At 37.8% G+C, this 23,179-nt stretch overlaps 1 protein-coding gene across 5 annotated transcripts in view; it reads right to left on the bottom strand.

Annotated features, from left to right (window-relative positions):
• The window catches only part of CACNB2 (calcium voltage-gated channel auxiliary subunit beta 2), a 243,444-nt gene that overhangs the window by 202,167 nt on the left and 18,098 nt on the right, over window positions 1–23,179 (bottom strand). The window lies entirely within an intron of this gene.

Raw genomic sequence — 23,179 nt, forward strand, 5'->3', positions numbered from 1 at the left:
CACCTTTATCTCTGATAGTAACAAGTTTTATAAAATGTACTAGCACTTAGGGAAGGAAGAAGTGGGGAGATAGTGGAATGCTAAGGAGGAAGCCTTTGAATGGGTTATCTAAGGAAGTCACTAACACCCAAAGGAGATTACAGTCTTGGCTACTTCTCCATTAGCAATCATGCAGCACCACAGAAATCATTTAGCAGACCAAAAACAATTCAGTGCCAATACCCCTGTAAGCCTCCACTGTATACAAAAAAGTTTTTATTTCAGACAAGATTTAATCTTGGACAAAATCTTTACAGGCACACATATGATTCAACCACTGGCTTGGACCCCACTAGAACCATAAAGGATTGCAGAACATTTGGGACACACCTTGAGTTTCTGCTTTTACACTGCTGCCAATTTAGTTTCCTATCATGCTTATCAAACCCCTCTATAATGAGATTTACTCTCTTTTCAAATTTTAGAATCTTCTCAATATATAAATCAATTATTATTCTCAATATATAAATACCCTGTACTCTTGGAGTAAACCAGAGCTGACTTGTGTCCCTTCAGCAATATAATATAAATTTTCAGCACAAAAAAACCTATGAGTTTTATTCAGTTTTGATCTTTCAAACCTCAAAAGTGGAAACATGAGAGCAAATGGACCATCTGTGGAGAAAATGAAAATTTAGAAAAAAAACCACCAAACCTTCTTAAACAAAATAAAAATGTTTAATAAATGTTTACTAAAAACCACTGATTGATTCAAATTGCTTTGGATATTCAAAATACACCTCTTACCAAGATAATGAACACTAATAATTAATACACTTGCAGATGTTCAAAGTATCACAGAACTTCTTCCCTGCAGTTGTACAACTACTATACAATTTATGATATCTGGGAATTCTATGCTGATTCATTCATTATGTCCTAATATTTTTGATGCTATATATATTATGAATGTATGTGCACTACCAGACAAATTAAAATCCATGAAAATTTTTAAAATGTCATGCATGAATCTTAAACACAAAATAATCCCGTTGGAACAGAGATTTACTTCCAGTATATGATGGTGAAGTTTAAGATGTAACAAAAACTATTTTTATTAGAACGTTTGTCTACATGTCTGATATCTGTAACACTGCAGCATGAGATATATTCAATTTTAAATGACACTGCAAAAGGTCAGAACTATTCCCCTAAGCTTGTCAAGGCTGGCAAGATTGATAATTGTTTTAGGTAAACTTAGCATCCATGTCATGTGTATTGAACTAAATATAAAATTGAGAGTGCAGAGGGAACAAACATAAATTTAGAAATTAAAAATGGAATTTCATTTTCCAGACCAACAGTTCTGTATCCAAAAATAAAATTCTGTAAAAATTAACCATTTCACTGCCATCTGGTTTTTCTTACAATTTATGTGTAACTTGTACACAATTGCATGGAAAGTGAAAGCATCATTAAACTTCTTACTGGTCTACCCTTTATAGTAGAATTTCTTTAGAACTGTGGGTTTTTTTCCTGTAGCTCTTCAAAATCCAAAGTGATTTCAGCAAGTATGCAGAAAAATTACTAATTGTGCATCATCTTCTTCCTAAATATGCTAAATAACGTTTCAACACTGCCCTCAGCTTATTAAATCTTCCTTTTAATTCAATGAGATTGACAACATAAATTCAATATTCATTAACAGAGTTTCTTTTGTCTTAACTTATTTAACTGCAGAATTTAGAAGATGCAGAACACATTTGCACTGTAGTCAAAGCCAGTTTTTTTCTCACCAGAGCCAAAGTCAACACAACTGACAAATGATTCTCTATAAGCATCCTTGAATAAGTGATTTAGTACCCCATATGTACTCACTGCAGCTTAATTCAGATGGAACCAACTAATGGCCATGCTTTTGTTTATTCATTGTACTGAGAAACTGCATGAGACATTAAAGAGTGAAGGACAAAACCAGAAGCACACGTTTTTCATGTATTTGTGTCCTTAAGCTTAGATACCTCTTAAGGTATCTAAGGCTGACACAAGAATACAAGAATAAAAAAAAACTGTAACATTTAGGGTCACTCAGAGAATATGTTCTGGATATTAAAATCATATGCAGCAAAAAAAGACTTATCCTTGGAGAATTTTTGAAAAGACAAGAAGAGGAGTCCATTATGCACACACACACACACACACACACATGCTGCTGGCCAGTCCATGCAGCAGAATACATATTAGGAAAAAATACACACATACTGGCAGGGCATGGTAACTTCAGCACAACCACATCTATCTCTGTGCTAGTCTAATGCCAAAATGACAAGAGATAAACATTCATATTCAAAGGGATCTAACTCTGACTGCTGAGCAGAAAAAATAGACAAACTTATTTCACAAAGTATCTATGCAATTTAAAATTTTTAAATGCTTTGGCTTTACTTTAATGAATAAAAACATTCTCCTATAATAATTATGGACACAGTACCTCAGCCATTAAAAGATTCTTATGTATTATGCTCCTCTAACAAAAACTGATATTTTAGAAACTACACCTAGACATATTTTCTGTTTCCCTGAATACATGTTGATAGATATCACAAAAACAGATTATCCAAATATGGCACACTTTTGTCATCAGAAAAACATTATCATTTATTCCCAAAGAAAGCTACTGTACTTCCACCATGAATATTATTACATTCTGAACTCTTTTTTTAACTTATAATGTATTGTAGGAAATTCTAATGTTACTTTACTCTGTAAATAGCTGGCAATTCCTGGCCAGTAATGATTGTGAAGAACTATCTCTTCTGCAATAAACACAGGGACACAGAGCTGTGTTTCAGCAGTGATCATGAAGAGAGAAAGAATTACAGAAACCAGCTATAGCAGCTTCTCTAAAATATGTTCCAAATGCACAGGCATTTGTGTCTTGCATTTACAGTATGCTTTGCTCAATTATTACTGAAGCAGAGATGATTTCTTAGCCTCTCTCGTCTGATTCTTCAATCACCATCTCTGATTAATACAGTTAACCTAGCTGAAGACTTCTGTAGTTGCAAGAATAAAAATAATTCAAACAAACCAGAGAGAACAAAAGACACTTAAAAACTCAAAACATTGATGCTAATTGCCTTCCTCTTTTTTTTTTCCTATGATAATTTATCCTGTGTATTCTTTAATGTCCGAAAAGAAAAAAAGAACTCAAAAATCCCCTAATTTTACATTCAACAGAAGACTCCATCATGTTCACATATCTGGAATAATGCTTCCCTGTAATATCTTTCTGCTTTCTTGCCAACTCTCAATAACACTTTTGAGTACTTTTTATCACTTTCAGCAGGATTTCCAGAAGATGCCAACTGCAGCATGAAGCTCAGCTTCATGGAGATTACAACAGAAGGAACAGGATTTGTCAAAAAATTAAATGTGAGTTCAGGTGAATTAATTTTCATGCACAGAATAGTGTGCATTAAATTTCACTGTCCATTTTTAAATGTGTCTTTTTTAGTGTTGGCTTTATATATGACTAGATCATTTACTGAAGTAGGCCAAGAGTAGATCACTGGACACTGATGTTTACAATCTGATTACCTGAACTGCTGACAGCCACTTTGTAGGAAACTGAAGTGTCATGTTTAGATGATCAGTGAGGCAATTTAATAATAACACAATATTTATTAATTCTTGCAATCTAGCTCTAGTGCCATCAAATGCCAGCTATGAAAACTCTGTAAGGTCTGACAGCTTTTAATTCAATTTCCTTACATGGTAAAGAGATACCTCTCTGAACCACAAGAACAAGAAATATTCAATTAAATTCTCCAGGTAAAACAGGGTTCTTGTGGCTATATTTTGAAGGATCAGTACCAAAAAAATTTTCTGTTTGAACAAACTATACAAATATAAGCTGAATCTCAAAAAAAAATTATTGCTAATAGCATACACAACAAAAATGCATAAAATTTCATGCAATACTGTACCAAATATCAAAGTTTGACTTGCTAGACACTATATAGACAGAAATTATACAATTCTGGCCCTAAAGTTAAAATTATTCCTGGCATTTCTTCAGAAAAATACATGAAATTAAAGGTTATGTGACAATTAAAACTATTTGGACATTAGTGGAGAACAGAATGTTGGGGGATACACGTAACCCAGTTTCCATGCCATTAGAAAAAGCAGTCTCCACAAACAATAAAATATTCCAACTATCTGCTTTTATAGCAGTTTCCTTTATGTTCATGTTAAGTCAAACCTACAACACTGGTATACTCTCTCAATGAACATTTGAGCTTCACAGTCAAAAGCTTCATGCCCCAGTGTCTTAATCTTAAGTTCCACCTTTATATAACCATAACAAATTTCCTGTTATGTCAGACTTCACAGACATTATTAGAAAGTTTACTTCAACACTGCTTGGACACCAGCAAAATATTTATAACAAATAACTTTGGGAGAGCAAATTCAATGAGCAAATAATTTAAAGGAAGCAAACATTAGTTAATGTCCATATTTATATAATAATGCATTATTATTTAGAAGACATTCTTTAAAAAAAACAACAGAGAGTATCACAGAAAAAGCCAAGCCTAGTAACTTTTTAAAAATTTCCTCTAAAATATGCAGCTGAAGGCTATCTAGAATTTTTATCTGTTTATTCTTTATATACATGTTTAGAAACATTTCTGCTAGAGCGTTTTAAGAAATAAAATAATCGTTTAATTAAAATATCAAATACAGGAACACACAACCATTAAATGGCATTATTCAAAACTGAACCACTGTTATAAAAAATTCCATAAAAATTATTATCTTCTCATTGCCTTTCCCATTTTGCATTTTACAGTCTGGTGGCTTTCTGCAGAGCTGAGGATGGGCTCTAAACTGGTGAGCAAGAGCACGATGCCATCCTGATCAAGTTTCCCCATGGCAAGCAACAGCAAGAACGACTCCACACTATTGCTCTGGCCAGCCATATGGAACTATCTGCAGAAATCTATAGCTCTCCCTAGTATCACATGAATAATGCATTAGCTGTTTAACTGTGTAGGATTTATCTTTGAAAATATAGGCTTAGCTCTCAAACAGCACTCTAACCAGTTTTGTCATATGCTACCCAAAGCAGCACAACACTAGGTTTCTTCTGCTGTTCTAAAATATTTGCTTGGTGCTTCTAGATATGGCTATCTCCTGTTAGAACTTTTCATAGGGAAAAAATAGGATGTTACAATTATTTTTTTAACTTAAACAATTTTTTTTCAGATTTGTGTGTTTAGTACACTGACAAAAAAGATTTTGACAAAAAAAAAGCAAAATGCAAATGATTACATTTTACTTTAAATATGTAGCCCAGAACCACGACACATTTATTATGTAAATGCAAGGATGGTAAATGGGCTCAGAGCAGTTCAGTGGAGCTAATGGCAGCCTAAACCAGGAAATCCTACACTGGTCTGTCTTAAGGCCCTGGGTATTTCCATATCCCAATCATTGCATTAGCCAATGTCCCAGCTTCTTCATGCACCAGATTCCTATTCTGGGCAGCACCACAGTGCTCCCTGCTTACACCAGTGTCCTCTCCTACCTCTACCTCAACTTCAGGTGACAGCAGGTGTCTTGAGCCTACCTGGGCTCATTGCCCCATGACAAGCTTCACATCCACTGAATGGATGTCACCACTGCCACGAAGAGAGGGCAAAGGGCAGATTTCACCCATCTGCACTGTGGAACCATCCCCTTCTGTCTGCTTCCCAGACCCTCCTCAGTTTTTCACAAATTCAGCATAAAATTAACATTTTGAAGATCTCCACTGCACTGCCAAACAGACAATGGTTTAGCAGAAAAGTTGTCACTTCACTGGTAGGTTAATCTGAAAAATCTAGGACACAACAAACATTGGAGATGACGCAATTACGTGGAAACTAAATTAATTACGTGGCCTGACTAAATTAATTCAAGCCAAGCACACAGATCTATTTAAAGGGGGAGCTAGGTAATACTTGAATACTTTGGAAAGGAGCAAACTAGAAAGGATCATGAAGAATACTGGTTTCACAGAAAAGGTCTTTTTCTAAGCAGGTCTGTAGCTTAGAAGGTGAACATGATTCTGAACCCACACAGAAATGTAAAGAGAGAGCAAGTAGGTGGTGTTACGGTTATTACCAAGATTAAGTGATAATGAGTGCAGGACAAACATCCATGCATCTTTTAGGCTGCTGATGAAAACTGTAAAACTTTAGAGGAGTGCCAGAAAAATTACTTCAGGCATGTTAAGGCAGTTGAGTCTGTTTATTGCAGTAAGAAAGTTAAAGAGGTGACTTGAACAAGGATTACACGTAAACTGGAGCAGGAAGGGCTTATAACAGTAAACAGGTCTTTAATCTAGCAGAAAATGTCAAAACAAAAGCAAAGGATTAGAAACTGAATCTAGACAAATTAGGTGAGACTAACAGCCTTTTGGGCAGTCAGTAAGAACAAATTTAGATGACACAGCTTTAAAAAATGAGGGGAGGGCACCAAAGTGGGTGAAAGGGTTTTTTTATCATTAAAATTAGAAGAAATTTGTGATGATCATCATTAACCACATAAGTACCGGAGTGTAATAACACACTTTCAATGGGCTTAAGTAATTCAGATAATGTAAGGTCTAAATAAAGTAACTGGAGACACAAACAATAAACCTGATTCACAGTGCTCTGATTTCAGAAAAAGCCTTTTGTAAACTAATCTCAACCTCATGGTTTCTTCTCCTCTTAAAATCTTGGTGTTGATTTATGAAACCTTCTCATTTTCATCTAGCATCTGAAATCCTGCATATAACTTGAGTTTGTGTTTTGGATCATTTGGCATTTAATGTGCCATTTTCCACTCCTTGGTTTGCTGAAGGGAGGTTGCTGGGCCCCTCTGAAACTAATCTGCTGTTCTCTGTTTCACAATTCAGTGTCCCCTGAGTCACCACTTATATTTGCCTGAATTATGGCTACTCATTATGAGCAATGATTCATAATTCTCCAGCTGCTCACACAGGCTTCACATTGGCCTTGGTAGACGGTGACTGTGGAGGGCTTCAGCACTGTAAGGTAAGTCCTGAAGCACACTTGCTTCACCTCTTTTCACACCACCTTTTACTGACCACGGCAGGGACAGCTTGTAAGAAGCAGCTGTTTTCTGATTGAACATTCACCTTCAAAACTAACGGCTTACCTCAAGTTCAGACATGCAAAGGAATAAACTGCAGGGCAGCTTGAGGAGCCAAATCATTTCCTGTTACTGGTTTGAGATTCAGGATGATACAATTATAAAGCAGGACCCTCCAAGGCACCAATCACAATGAAATCATAGAATGACCTGGGCTGGAAGGGACCTTAGAGATCATCCAGTTCCCACTCCCCTGCTATAACCAGGGACACCTTCCACTAGACCAAGCTGCTCAGAGCCCCATCCAACATGGCCTTGAACACTTACAGGGATGGGGCAACCACAGATTTTCTGGGCGACCCGTGCCAGGGCCTCACCACCCTCACAGTAAAGAATTATAGAGAATTATACAGAATCACCTCCCTCGAATTACTGCTCACATCTCTTTTGGTGCAGCCCAGGACACATTTGGCTTTCTGGGTGTGAATGGACACAGCTGGGTCATGTACCACCTTTCACAACACCAACACTCCAAGTCCTTCTGAGCAGGGCTGCTCTTGACCTCTTCATCCTCAGCCTGTGTTGATACTGGAGGTTGCCCCAACTCAGGTAAAGCACCTTGTACTTGATCTTGTTAAAACTCATAAGATTCCTATGGGCCACTTCTCGAGCTTGTCCAGGTCCCTCTGGATGTAATCCCGTCCTTCAGATGTGTCAGCTGCACCACTCAGCTTGGCGTCACTGGCAAACTTTCTGAGGATTCACTCAATCCCTTCATCAGTCACTGATGAACACAGTAAATAACACTGGTCCCAGTCACACAGGACACTATCCCATGTCCAAGTGACCCCTGTTACAACCAGCTGGAGTCGCAATCCTTATTCCAGACTAGAAAAAACTGTCGCGATTTTTGGCTCCTTTCAACTACAATTAAAGCAATTCATGGAAAGCTCACAAACCATTAGGCAGTCTGACCTGTAAATAAATTCACACATGATTCAAAGTTTGTACACAAATCCCCCTAAGGGAATTGCAAATTTTGACAAGATGCTACTGAGAAGAGCAAACACAAATCAGATGTATGATATCCACCACTACTAATTCCTCCAAGTTTATTATCAACCTAAATTGCTCCTGATCACAAACAGAAACAAGCGCTGCACATTCTTTGGGAAATAGCAACATCCATTCATAATGTATTCTGAATGTATGTGAATATGACACACAGCTGCACTCCCTGAAGAAGGCATGATATAACAAATGTTGGGAATGAGCCAATGTTGCAGATTCCAGCTCCTTTTAGGGATTCTTTCTGATTGCATCCAAAGAAAGCACCAACAGCAGAAACTGGTAGATTTTGCCAAGGAGCCCATCTGAATCAAACATAGTTTCTTTAGGTGAGATCTATTAGAGTGACCTGGAGCAATCAATGATGTTATTTTCATGGAGAAAAGGAGCAGAGCACACAGTGCAGAATGGGAAACCACAAGAGGCTATGCAGAAGAACACCTTGACAGCAATAAACCCCAAATACTTGGTTAAGCATTTCACTAATTCTTATTTAAGCACATGCACACTTTACAGGAAACGACATTGGAAACAATCTTCTCCTGTGCCCATTCAGGCTGGGCTCCCCTAAATGAACATAATTCTGCTATTATTAGGGGCAGTCACTTGCCACTAAGGATTCCCCATTTCATAGGCTAAGACTGGTAAGAAATGGTGGCTTTTTCATCTCTGTGATGATGTTGGCTGGCCACTGCCTAGCCTGGATTGTTTCTAGTGAAAAGGAACCAGAATTTCCTAGTCCATTACACTGGCATTTCTTGCAAGCACTACTGGCACTTTAAAGAGAGAATAGTGGAATATCTGAGTCATACGAAATGATGCCAGAAATGAAAAGGAGGGAGAGAGACAAAGAAACAGAAAGAAAAAGACACTCAAGATCCATAAATCTACCAGAAATCCCTCAATATAAAGGCTGGGGAATGAATAGCATTCATACTGCTTTGTTAGAAAACAAACTGTATTTAGTCTAGGCATCTAATGAAGCTGCAGGTTCTAACTTCTGTTTACTTTCTGTCACCAGGCAGAATCTGCTGTGTCTCAAGTTGAAAAGTTCATAAACTAAACATTATTTTAAAAGTTCAAGAACTACACACACATCATTATATAATGCAAGTGCTTAGTATCCAGAATACACTGAAAGTTTGCCTCTTGACAGTCCTAAAAAGGCAGAAATATTTTTAAAAGCATTGATTTATCATCTTGTATGCTTACTAACAATAGCTTTCTTTATTTCTTCATAAATGGTTTATTGCTTTCATTTACCTCACATCAAAACACTAATGGAAATCATTCTAAACTTATTTATATCTAGTTCAAAGCATTAAGATGAAGAAACTTCCAAACAGAGAACATATTTTCTAATGAATTCCATCTTTTTTTAGCTAAATTAAGTGTTCAGAGACCTTAAAGAATATTGGGATGTACTTTAGCTGAGTTTTAAAAACAATGAAAACATCTTCTGAATATAAGCAAAGAACTCCTGTACATGTGCCAAGAATTTTTCAACTCTATCAACATGATTAATTGTTTCATTTTGAAAGGGGCCATGTACACATACAACCCTGAAACACATGAGGTTCTGCACATGAAGTCAGCAACAGCAAAAAGAACTCAGGAAACATTACAGAACTAAACAGCAAGAACTGTTCCCAGCTATTAAACAAAGAAAAGGGGACGGCTGTGCCAAAGTGGAGCCTGCACAGAGCTGTATGTCTATACTCTGAAAATGTATGTTCAGAAGCATCAGAGAAAAGCAATAAACTATGCCAAGATTAAATCTCAAAGTTATGAAAATAACCCTTGCCCTTTCGTGACTCCATATTTGAAGATGCCCAGTGGGACTGATTTCCTCTTAATGTGGCATTAAAAACCAGCCTCAAGAATATAGGATACATTATTACAACTGCTCATTAATCAATCATATCTTACATTCAGCAACACTGAATGTTACCTGGATAAAGAGATATAAAAGATGCACTGTTAAAGTGCAACTTCAGAATTCCCTCACACTTAACATTTTCATTTCGTAAATAAAGAAGTTATTTGACCAATAGGAAAATCAGTTATTAAAGGCTAAGATTAAGAGTCTGGTCATACCAAGAAATCATTTTTAGATGTGGAAAGAAAGTCCTGTTTCAGAAGCATTTGTTCTCCAAATTCCGAGTATTTGCACATCTGCTGGTTTCAGCTGGGGTAGAGTTATTTTTTTCACAGTGGCTGCTATGGGCTGTGTTTTGGATTTGTACTGAACACAGGGTTGATAATATAGAGATGTTTTTGTTGTTGAGCAGAGCTTACACAGTGCCAAGGCCTTTTCTGCTTTTTATATTGTCACAGTGGCAAGGGAGATGGGAGCACATGGGAGGTTCAAGGGAACACAGCTGGGACAGGTGACCCAAAGAGACCACAAGGATATTCCAGATCCTATTAAATCATGCTCAGTATATAAAGTTTGGGGGAGAAGGGGGAAGTGAGGGGGGGCATTTGGAGTGATGGTGTTTGCTTTCCCAAGTCCCCATCCCTGAGCAATGGGGACCTGCTCTCCTGGAGATGGCTGAACACCTGCCTGCCCTTGGGAATCAGTGAATTCATTCCTTGTTTTGCTTTGCTTGTGCATGTGGCTTTGGCTTTTCCTTTTGCTATTACACTGTTTTTACCTCACCTCACAAGTTTTCAACCTTTCCCCTTCTGACTCCTTCTCCAATCCCACTGCTGGGGGAGCCAGGAGCAGCTGCATGGAACTGCATTGCTGCCAACTGTGACAGCATGTCACACTGGTTAAGGTGACAACCATCTCACCCTGACCCTTTGCCCTAAGACTCAAATCTTCAACAAGAAAGAAGCAAACCCTCAACATCAGAAGCTCATATTTTGCAGCAAAGTCAGGCACTCTGTAAAAAACGTTTTCAGATTCGTCAATTGTTGTGAGACACTTGATAATCTTCTTGTTGTATTATTAACTGTTCTTTCACCCAGAAACAAGAGTCATCTTTTCATTCTGACAAGGAATTCTTCCTGACATTTCTTGATTTAAGAGTTTTTCAGAAGAACAACACTGCAGATAAAAGCAGTCAATCTGTTAGCTAGACTTTTAGCAACAATATGATATTTTTAACAAGAGTTTCTTTGGGACAGACTTCTCAAATTCAAGATAGGACTGTTGGTTAAAATTTCAGATTAAAGAAACTCAAAGCATTTATCACAAAACAAATATTTAGGAAACACAAAGACACCCATTCAGGATGTAGACAGCAGGCTGAGATCCAGCTTCTGGTAGATCTGGACTACTGATTTGGAGGAAAATACTTGCTGAGTGGGACACTCACCTGGCACTTAGGAGATATTTCAATGCCTGCTGCACTGAGAGCTGAACAGTTCTTTACAAATGGGAAATTTTTATAGAGAAACATTAAGACAAAAAAATTTCTGGGCAAGAATCCAGTACAAAATTTTGGACATCTGCTTCTTGCAACACAGAAAAGCAAAGATTTGCGTTGCAGTGAAAGGTCAGATCACCAGGACCAGTCATCAAAGCCTGTCTCCTATTCCTGAGATCTTTTCTTCACTTGCTTGGAGCAACACTGAAAAATAATTTAAGTTTGTTCCAATGAAGAAAACCTATGTTACACCTGCTCTACTTGAAGCCCTCAATATTCATGTTTCTCCATGAACTGTGATATCAAATAGAATGCAATTTTCTGCAGAGGAACCAACACTAAAAATACCACAGATAGGAACAATCATACTTCTAGCCTCACTCTCAGCTGAGGCCAGAAATTTCAACTGCACACAAAAGTTCTTCTCCTGTTAGGATAGCTTCAATTTATCCATTATAGATAGTGCTCAGCATTACACCTGTAAGTTGGCTATGTAGGTCAGCTTGCAACAGATACTCTCATTCCACTCAACCCCCCTGAAGACGACAGTGGCATACAGAAACTTTTGCCTAGTTAAAGCAAAAGGGTTCCCATGATCTGCACCACCTTTCTGGGGCTTGACAGTCACAACTTTTAGAAATAACAGGCTGAATCCATAAAACCCAAGCAACTCTTCTCAGGTATAACTGGAAAACAGTATAACTGTTATAATTGCTAACAAATACATTACTGCAACTGTAAAAATGCCCCAGACCTTAATGTACAGTTATCCCTTTGTTGTACCTGTCCACTCCCAGGTTTAGGGTCCTGAGTTGCTTCAGAAGGAGCAGATTCCTGCGAATCCTCAGGTTTAAGGTCTTGAATTTCTTCCACAGGAGCTGTTTCCAGCTCATCCTTGGGTCTAAGACTTAGTGTGTCCTCTACATCTGAAATATTTGATTCCTGCAGCCTGTCCAGCGTTGGGCCCCCTGTCTCCTCTCCAAGAGCAGATTCCATCCTGCTCCTCCCTGGTGTGGAGCAGGACAGCACTCCTTGCAGAGGGAGCCTGGTGATGATAACATCAGCCCTGGCAGGGAATGGTTACAGACACCTGAACCTGCTCCCAGCCAGGGAATGAAACAGGAAACACATCTGCTTAAAAACAGTCCTTTTGTAAAATCACCACTCTGAGCAGTCTTTTACTCTGCTCATGAGCTGCATCTATTAAAGAACAGATTTCATTTTACTTGAAAGAATTACCTTAGCAGTGACTTATGGGCAAAAGATAGCACAGAGGGTCCTCTGAGAAGAGAGTTCTAGGAATTGCAGGGGTGAGACTGAGCCAAAACTGATACAAATTACTCAGGATTACTGAGCTTTAGTTCATTGATACTAGTGTGGTCCAAGGAGTCTTTCTGAGGCTTCCAGTAATCATTTCTAAAGTTCAAAGTAACTCCAAAATGGGGACAAAAACAGGCATGGAAAGAAATTTCTACCACAGTGCCAGCATTCTCAAGAGCACAGAAAGGAGATGGGAAGGGAACTACATCTCAGACTACGTAACATCTAGACTAGATGCAAGGAATACACTTTTATGATGAGGGCAGGGGGACACTGGAAGAAGTTGCCCAGAGAGGAGGCAGATGCCCCATACCAGGAAACATTCAAAGCCAGGCTGGACACAGCTCTCAGCAACCTGATCCATTTGAAGATGTCCCTGCTTATTGGGATAGCACCAGATGACTTTCAAAGGTCCCTTCCAACCCAAATTATCATATGATCTATGACCTTCAAACTCTGACCAGTGTGGTGGGACTCAGAACACTGCTGGAGCTCTCAGGCTCAAAGCTCAAGTAACACGAAAAAGGAGAGTTACACAGTGGGAATTCCATTTAATGGCACACCAAGCACAACATACTGTTGTAGAATTCACTAACTAGATTAATCCAGTTTAAGTAGAAGATGATGCAAGCTTCTGATAAGAAGATTACCTATTGAATGCATGCAACCAAATATGTAGTATTAGAAAAGTTGAATGGAAAGGACAAATGGAAAAGCAAAGAGCAAAGCTGTCTACATCTTCAATCAATTTAATGTGTTTAATTAGCTTTTTTCTGAACTAACAGAATTGCAATAAAAATGTATTTGTTTACTTCCTTTTTAGAAAAAAGAAAATTTCTTTTTTGCCACATCTCTTAAAGGAAAAGTATATCTATAAAACTTAAGTTACATAAATGAGGCTCCATTATGAAAGTATTATGGCAACTTAATAATTGGTGCAATCATTAGTAACCAATCAGTAATTACAATAATATTAGTAATATTAATACTGCTCAACTACTTTCCTGCAGAATTATTCAGAAGAGGCTGTACCTGGTAGATATTAAACAATGCATGCAGACTAACAGTAAAACATTTTTTAAATTGCTTAGCATGCAAATGAAACAACAAGCTAATGGGAGTTAATTTTAGTCAGTCCATGATTATTTTTTCAGGATAATATATACATGCCTCAGTGCCTTTCACAAATTGTCTGGATAGATTTATATCTCAGCATCTGTATCTAAAATATTAAGGACAGTAAGATAATTTTTTTAGATTACTCAGAAAAAAATACATGGAAAATGAAAATAAAAAATGCCACTTGGTCTCATAATAACAATGGTATCAAAACAGACTTTTGGTCACGGCTCCCATATCTAAAAACAAACAACTATCATGTTAACTTTTGACATTACTGAGAAAATTTAAAAATTCTCATCCTTTCATTATTTTATACCATTACAGTTCATGTTTCATTTTGCTTAGTTTTGGAAATAAACACACATGATTTAGGAAACAATGCACAGATTTCTGCATAATATATTATATGTAATGCATCTTGATCCCAGAGAAGAGAACATTTTATTTTCTTATAGAGTTTGGCTTCCTTTCTTGTCAAGCAAAAACAAAGCCATAAATTTAAAAGCATCATGACTAGAACCAGTCTGTGTATCTAAAACTCCCACAAAAGCAAGAATAAAAATGAAATATGTTTAACTTTCACAAGCAGTTTAGCATGGCAGCCAGCATTTTTTGATCAGGGTGGAAAGTCCAGGTTATTCCACAGGTAAAATAAATAAAGAATTAGCATAAGCTCTGTACAAGGAACAGAAAAAAAGTATGCCTCCAGATTTAAAGATATACTAAGAACACTACTCAATGGCACCAATTTGATCAATGTTCTGTGAATAGCTGTATGTTATCAGCTAAAGAAACAGATGGATGACACAATGTGGTGTGGAGGCAGCAAGGCAAAGACCTGGAGCACAGCAACTGTGGAGCAACACAAAGTTAGAGGTAGACCTGCTGGAGAGCACTAGTAGGGCAAACAGAATTTGTTTTCCCAATGTTTTGAATAAATATATATGTAAAAATTACTATGAAAATCTTCAGTAAATGATGGACACTTCTTTTATTACTGCTCTTAACACAGCAGCTAGATTTTAACTCACAGGATAAAAAAATCAAATACCAATGGCCTAAAGTACTGTGAAACAAAGCAGGGCTCAAAAAGAAGGATTAAGAGTAGGATGTACTAGTTTACAAACCAGTGCCTCTACATTCCCTCAGTGTACCAGGACAGCTGCCCACAGCCCATGCAGACCTGGTCACTGCAGGCATCAGCTGCCTCTGCTTCAAGGGGGCAAGAGCCTTTCCTCCAAGATACAGCCACTTTCACTTGTGTCTATTAAGTCTGCATTTCTTCAGGATCAGGGAAATCACAGTCACAAATAACAAAGCTTGTAGTCTATGCAATAAAAAAATCTCCCACAATTACAGCTAATTATGTTCATACAATTAACCCGTTCCTCACTCATTTATATTTCTCTATCTTGAACCAAAACAAGTTAAAACACCACCTACTAGACTGAATTGCATGTAGGTATACTCTCCAATCTAAACTGGAGGTCAAAATCTCAAATTATAGCAAGTTAAATATTTCTTAAATTGGAGTTTCTGTGCCTGGTTTGTACTTGCAATTAACAGAAAGTGCCTGGAACACACACAATGTTGAAGAGAGCAGATGTCATTTACATGAGCTGAAAAAAAAGTAATCACTGCAAATCATAGACCCCTGCCCTTCAGAAAATGTAGGTTAAAATCACACATCAGGTACCCACCAGTCTGCCCACAACTTCAGGGCAAGAAAACTACTTTTATGTCCTCCAGACAAAAAGGAAATAAAGCAAGCACACACATACACACCATATGGATAAAAAAAAAAAGCAAAGTTCAGCTTCACTTGCATGTGCAATTCATCATGCTGCCTTCTTACAGCATTAAAAAAATTACAGACAGGGAGTGTGGCTTAAGTTAAGAACTGTCCATACATTTTACCACATTCAGAATTTTCATTCTTAGTATATCACCATAGCAACTTTACTACACCAAAAATATTACTCCCAGAAGATACAAAAAGGCTGCAAACTCACGCTTATCCTGAAGGATGTTACAGCAAACACCAAGCTTTTGCTCCAGACAGGAGTTCTCCAAGCTCACGTGGAGCTGGGCTGCCCAGATCCCAAAAAGCAGGCCTAAAACTGACCTAGTGTTACTGTCTTTGAAATGAGAGGCTGAAGACTGACTATGATCAAGTGTTTCCCAGTGCTCTCTCCACTGTTTTTGTTTCCTACTTTTTTGCTTGTCATTCCTACAATGCACACATTCTATTACAATTAATATTGGGAATGATTGTTTGCCACATCAAACATTATTTTCAGTTTCTCCTCACCTTTAAAACTTCTTATATGCAAAAATGGATTGTAGGGACCCTCCATTAGCTCTTTTGGGGCTGGGCTTTTTGGGACGGGGAGGGAAGCAGGGAAGACATGAGACACTATTCCAAGACAAAGTAAAAAGAAATAGTGAAACAAGATGATAATCAATTTTAGTTCTAAAAAAATTTAGAAGTAGCTCATTTAGCTATGTTCTGCATTAAAAATTTTGTCTAAATGAGAATCATAAAACTAAAGGGGAGCAAAGATGTATAAGGTTTTCCCTTTTTTATTGTTATTTTGTCCCTTTATGGACTACCACTACATAAAACAAGAGCCTTTAAAATAGTTTTAAAACCAATCTCTTGGTCAATCAGGTGGCTGTCATCAATCTACTAGATTTATATAGAAATAGAAAGAAAAATGTCACTGTTCAGAAAAGCTTCAAGATTGATATTAATAACAATGAATCATATGACTAACAGAATTAAACTGAAGCCTCTTAAAACTCTTGATCCAATTCTCCCTGAGATCTGAGGTCCAAGGCATCATTTTTTTGGTTTCTGTAAAATCCTTGTGTTCTATTTTTATTTGCAAGAAAATTACACCTAGGATTGTTTCATGGAGACCACAGTATTATTCCACAGAGTAAAAGTTACCATGCACCATCTGAACAATGGGCTTTTCAGTGTAATATTTCTCAGGAATTACAGTATTAGATTAATGTGATGTGCAAAATTTTTATCAACTCAGTCTCCAAAGCAATGAGTCACGCCTAAAAGCAGAACAGCAATACAATTAAAAACAGCTTATGTGCTGCTGTGTTCCACACCCCACAGGTATCAGAACATATGATTAGAACAGATACAAAAGGTTTCCATTGAAATAAGATGTACAGACACAGAAAAGAGTATAGCAATGCATGCTGAATCTGTGCTCAATAGCTAAACGGGTGCTATTAATGCTAAACAGCTGCAGAAACATCAGCCAAGAAGAAAGCCTGAGTGTCAGACACAGGCATGAGCAAGAGAGACCATTCACAGCAACAACCACAGGCAGATAAAGGAGAAAGCCAGTTCCTTGATGTTCCCCCTGCACTCAGTGGGACTACAATTCCTTCTTCTGGAGAGTTCCAGAGCACAAGACCAATTTAGGCAATATAAATCAACTTCTGGAAGAGATGGTCTGTCTCCATAACCATTAAGCACACACAAGAATGCTGCTAGCTCGGATGAGCTCAAAAAGTACTTTCCTCCCTGCTAAATGCCAACAGCATCCACTGGAGGCAAGCAAAATTAGCTAAGCAACACAGACTATGTACCAGGTTCTCCATTTATCCTAAGAAATCCAGGATAAAAGCAAGGAAAAAAAAGATTCTAAAATAGAATAGTTCAAATTGTACCCTATCTTCTCATGAAAAAACCAGACAAGTTTGCATAAGTGGATAGTAATTAATAGATACTCTCCTAAATGGCAGTGATATACCATATAAGGAGCAAACAACATTTAGCCAAATGCCTCAGTCACCCTCATTTATGGTGCCTAGAGACCTAACAAACAACAGGCTGCTAGCAATCTGATAAATTGGTTCTATTCTGAAATCCCTAGAATATCCTATACAGCAAATGGGCCCTGTAAAATGTTTGTAGCCACAGTGGGAAAATTTCCCATTGTTTACCCTGTTATTATGGGATTTCTGCTACAAAGGCTGGGGATTCTTCTCTGTGCTGACACATTACCTTCATTTCCATTTCTGTCTGCTCCCTGACCTATCTCATACTCAACACCTCCTGACATCACGATTTCCATACATTTTTCATTAAAACATTCTTTTGAAACAGGATTTGAAGTCTCCTATTAGCAGCTGGGGGTACCCATGCCAACAAGACACGTGTTAGTGTGGGAGAAATGTCCAGCAGTCACAGGGAGAAAATGGTCCAGCCATTGCCCAAACTCAGAAACTTCTGGAACACACAGCAGGCTGGGCCTCCTTGCAAACTGCTTCCCTTCCAGGGAAACTGCAGGGTGAGGGAAAAGGCAATGGTGCTTACGTGCATCCCTGCTTGCTGTGCTGCACACAGGGCATGCTCCCAACCCAGGGGCTTCCCACAGTGTGGGCAAAACCAGAGGGACTGTGGCATCCACATTTGATGGCTTTTGGCATGATTCAACCACACTCTTCAGCCAGGGGCTGTCCTGTGAACAGGAAAAACCCCCAGGACCACTCCTACAGTCCTCTGAAGCAGCAGGCAGCACTTGACCCCAAGCAGCACTGAAGCAGCATCACGTGGGGCTGGAGAGGACACTGCTGGGACACAGCATCCAGACCCCCTCTGCACCAGCTGAGCAGCCTGTGCAGCCCCACTGGCCCAGCAAAGCAGCACAAGCACAGTCTGGGAGCTGCAGCACTGAAAAATGGCTCTCCAGCAGCTCACCCTCATGTCTCAGGGTGCCTCCTTGGCCCCATGGCTGACAATACTCCTGCCAAACAAGTGCAAAACAATGAAAAGCACTTTCCCAGGTTGGCGGAGATGGGGTTTATACACATTTCAGATATTCAGAGTGCTCTGTTTTGGGGATAACTTGTGTAATAAAACTGATGATGCATTTTCAGGCAGATCCTGTCTTCCTGGAAATACAAGGGAAACTGTATTTCCAACTCTTGAATGACCACTAAAATACCACTTTCACAGAAAAATTTAGTTATGCATACACAGTTAAACAGACTTGAAAGGGAAGTCCATTGGTACAAACAAGAACAAGTTAAGTCCAGTTCCACAGATGGCAATACCACATTGGCAAGACCTTTCAAAAACCCTTATAAAGAGCTAGCAGAGAAAAATCCCTGAGTGGTACTCAGAGCAAGCAGAGGTAAATGTTTGCCAGATTAACTGCTAGGTGCATCTGCTTGACTTCAAGCATGTGTTCTGAAGAAACATGAATAACGTTTTTGTAAATACAGTGAACTTTCCTAACGTGAAAAATAAAATCTTATGTATGCTGCCAAGTCTGCCTAGAAACTTTCTGTTTAAATTTTTAAAACCTAGAGGTAGGATTTTCCCCAAGTCCATCTACCAAATATTCAAGCAGTAAGAGGAGGTCATTTGACGTCTAAATCAAAGACCCTTCTTTTTGGATGCACAAATTCATCCAGTATTTTAAGATGACTACAGATTTTCCAATGGGGAAAAATTAAAACTGTCATGGAAACAGCAGAGGTAACAATTTAATCCAGCCAAGGTCTGTCTTTACTTGCAAACAGCCTGCAGAACCAATAGCACTGGCAAGTCTAAACAGGTTAGCACTTTACAGCACGAAAATTAGAAAAACAAAAGATCAATGTTACCCTCTGACCAACATGCTGCAGTCTTTAGTCAGAAGCACAGTACAAGGAGATTCATTTCAGAGCAACCCCAAGGGAACCATCAGCAACGACTCCCTTCAGAACTGGGGCTTTTGTTTTACAGCGTTGATAAAAGGACAAATGATGCACACATCTCCCAAAATTGTAACATCCTATGCTTATTCCCATGGATGAACTTTCTCTCTTTTATTTAATGAAGCAAACACTGGAACAGTGGTTTTCATTATTACTTCATCTCTTCATTTCCCCTGGCTATTAGTAACTCCACGCTAAATGTAAGCAACCCACAAGTGCTTTGCCACATCAACAATCAAACAACCACAGCTACAGTTACAAGCAGGAGATGTAGTATCAAAAATACACATTTTCCAGTGGTTTTGGGCTCCATTTACCCTTCCAAAAATTTAAGAACTAATAGGACATTCTCCACATGATACACACTTGATGCATGCTGGAAATAGCCTAGGTTTAGCTGCCCCTGCTTTAAGGGAAAATAGAGGGTGTAGCTTAACAAGGAGAGTGTGACATCCCATGTCACAGGAGACCAAAGGATTTTCTGAGTGTAAGGCCTGAGCTCTGGGCTGGAGTAATGAACTTTGCCACAGCAGAGAGCAGATTCCTCACAGAAGGAATAACAGATTAAATCCCAAATACTGTGCTAAACAGGATCATATCACATTGACTTTCAGGCATATTACAGGACCGAATTAAGTTAGTTGTCAGTTGAACTCTGAGTAGGAAAAAGTTGCAAGAAAGAAAAACGTGATACTCCTATGTGCTTCAAACAGCAAGGAATCTTTCTAAAATAAATAAATATCAAATGGAGGCTGAAAACTGTGCAAAAATTGCAAGTATCATTCTAAGTAGCTCTTGTTTATCAGCAGTTAATCAGTAAGACTAGAAAAAATTTTCAACCTTCCAGAGTTAAGTTATTTCCATAAAAAAAAAACAAACACATGGCACACTGCCAATTCTTGCAGACTATCTCCAATGAATCACTGCTTCTTGGGCCTCAAAATGATGCTGTCTCTCTTTCACTTGGCTCTGTCATCTCATTCCAAGGCTTTATCTCAACACCATAATTTATCATCACACTTATTTATTGTGTAAAGTGTTGATTAATTTTCTAAATTCAGATTTCATAGTATAGTAACAACATAATTGTTTAAATCTATTGATGTGCTTTCATTTCTTTGCGATGTCTGTAATAGCATTTTAATACTGTTCACTTTTCTCAGATGATAACAGGAACATGAAGATTTTACACATTTTAACCTTTAATATCTTCAAACTGTTTATGGAGTTTGAGCAAACATCACTTCTCCTAAGGATGGGAAATTTTACTTTAACATATTATTTCAGCATTTTATTTAACAATAAAAGCAGCTTAGGAAAGCATCCTTTTCCCATTTCAGTTTAAATGGCAGATGATGGATAAATTGTAGCTAATCTTGGAAAGAGGTGTTTAAAACCAACCAAATCCTGATTAAACTCTATTACTAACTCTGGCAATTTTCTCAGCAATTATTTCAAGGACAAGGCTGAAATAGTCTTTAATCTTTCCTTATTATAAACAAACATTTCCTTGACACATTACTGTTTTCAAAAGGTTTCCTAAAAATAAATAAGGTCAAAGAAGTTGGACAAAGTGACTGATTTTTCAGAGAACTGCACATGCAATAACACGTTTTTAGAAAAGTAGCAAGGTGAGATTACTGAACATATGCTGTACTTTCCTCCATTTGTAGGAAAAATAAACCCAACTAGCTGAGCTTCACTGTTTCAACGGGAGCAATGATGCCTGCCTTCAGCTCAGTCCATTAAAAAGCAGGATCTGATAAGGACACTTCTGAGAGCCATCTGATCAACCATGGCTTAAAGCTATATTTCTAACATAAAAGACATAGGAATTAAAGGTAATTTGGCATAAAAGATAAGGTTATATTTCATCCTGCAATAGACTCCCCAGGTTCAATCTGCAAAGCAACTGAAAACTTGGAAACACCAGTGGAGACAATAGGAGGAAGAATATCAAAAGCATGTATAATTATATTTCTCCTTTTTCACTTCATCTTTCTCATGCCTTTTTCACTTCATCCATCCTTCCCTCTTTCAGCTCCCAGCCTGCTTGCAGGAATTACTTCTCTTTCCTATTCAAGACTTGATTATCCTGTTAGTAAACCATCTGATTAAAACCATTTAACACACAGTGCAATACAGGTTTATATGGTGCTTAGAATGAATACTAACACTTGAATTGATAATCTCAAGAGTATTATTAATTACTTATTTCCTTTGGCAGAGGAAAAAGAATTCATATATTCTACAATATCAGATTTTAAAGAAGTGTTTTATATACTTAGATTTGCTTAAGGTCCTACTGTTTTTCAGGCCAGTCATATTTGGGCACTAAAATATTATGTGACCATCAGTGGAAACGACACTCACTACATTGTGCTCACAAGGATGTCACGTTACAATTTGATTTACAAAAAATAAAAAAAGAAAAGAAAAAAATTAAATTCCTGAGAAGGTTTACAATTAATTTTAAAAATACTGGAGCATAAATCTTTTCAAAGAACCTAGTATTCCAGCAAAGTCTGAGTGAGATCACACAAAAAAAGCAACATTCAAGTATACAGGAACATATAATCAGCACTGGAAATACTGTCTAAACACATAGCCCAAGAGGAGACAGCTCTCTGCTGCAACTGTCCATAAAACTGGCAATTTTGTGACTAACTAAACAGAAATGGCATGTACATTTTGCAGTGTATCTATTAGTGAGGGACGAAACTAAGCACTCCTGAGTTGAAGCAGGAATGTACTGGTGGAGTACTGTGAAAAACTAAATTTTCAGTAAATCTCCCTGCCTAATTGCAAGGGATCTTTACTCCCTGAGCCCTGCCAGCAACTGGGAGCAGCTCATCTTCACGACAGAGGGAAACTGAAGCAGCTTGCTGCACATTGGCCAAACAGCAGTTATTTTCCGAGGAATCTGCCTGCATTTTGGAGCAGAAGATGACATTTGCTTTACAGAGGATCAAACTGTTCCCTTGTGTTAGGTGTTTTGTTCCCAATCAAAACACACAGCGTAAATGCAAGCCCTGAAAATCAATGCAATATTTCAAATTACAGAAAAAACTTCAGGAACTAAACAATTGTTTATGATGCACTTAAATGGAATTATAAACTGAAATTTGCAAGTGAATTAAAATATGTTATTTCTAAAAAGAACCCCCATATTTTAGGGCATTGTTAAAAAATTTCCAAATAGATAGGCCCATAAGTAAAAGTTGTAAAAATACTGCATTTATCTTCACAGAACATTTTTACAGTCTCTGCATTCACTATAATTAAATATATGCATCAGAAACCTTCTTCCATTGCAGATATTTTGTAAGTCTGTACTTACTTTAAGACTCTGTGATAGCATACAATAAACCTTGCATCTCACCACAAATTTATAGACAATGCTGCACACAAGAACTAGAAACCACACTGAA

Source organism: Zonotrichia leucophrys, chromosome 2 (assembly GCF_028769735.1).
Source record: "Zonotrichia leucophrys gambelii isolate GWCS_2022_RI chromosome 2, RI_Zleu_2.0, whole genome shotgun sequence".
NCBI lineage: Eukaryota > Metazoa > Chordata > Aves > Passeriformes > Passerellidae > Zonotrichia > Zonotrichia leucophrys.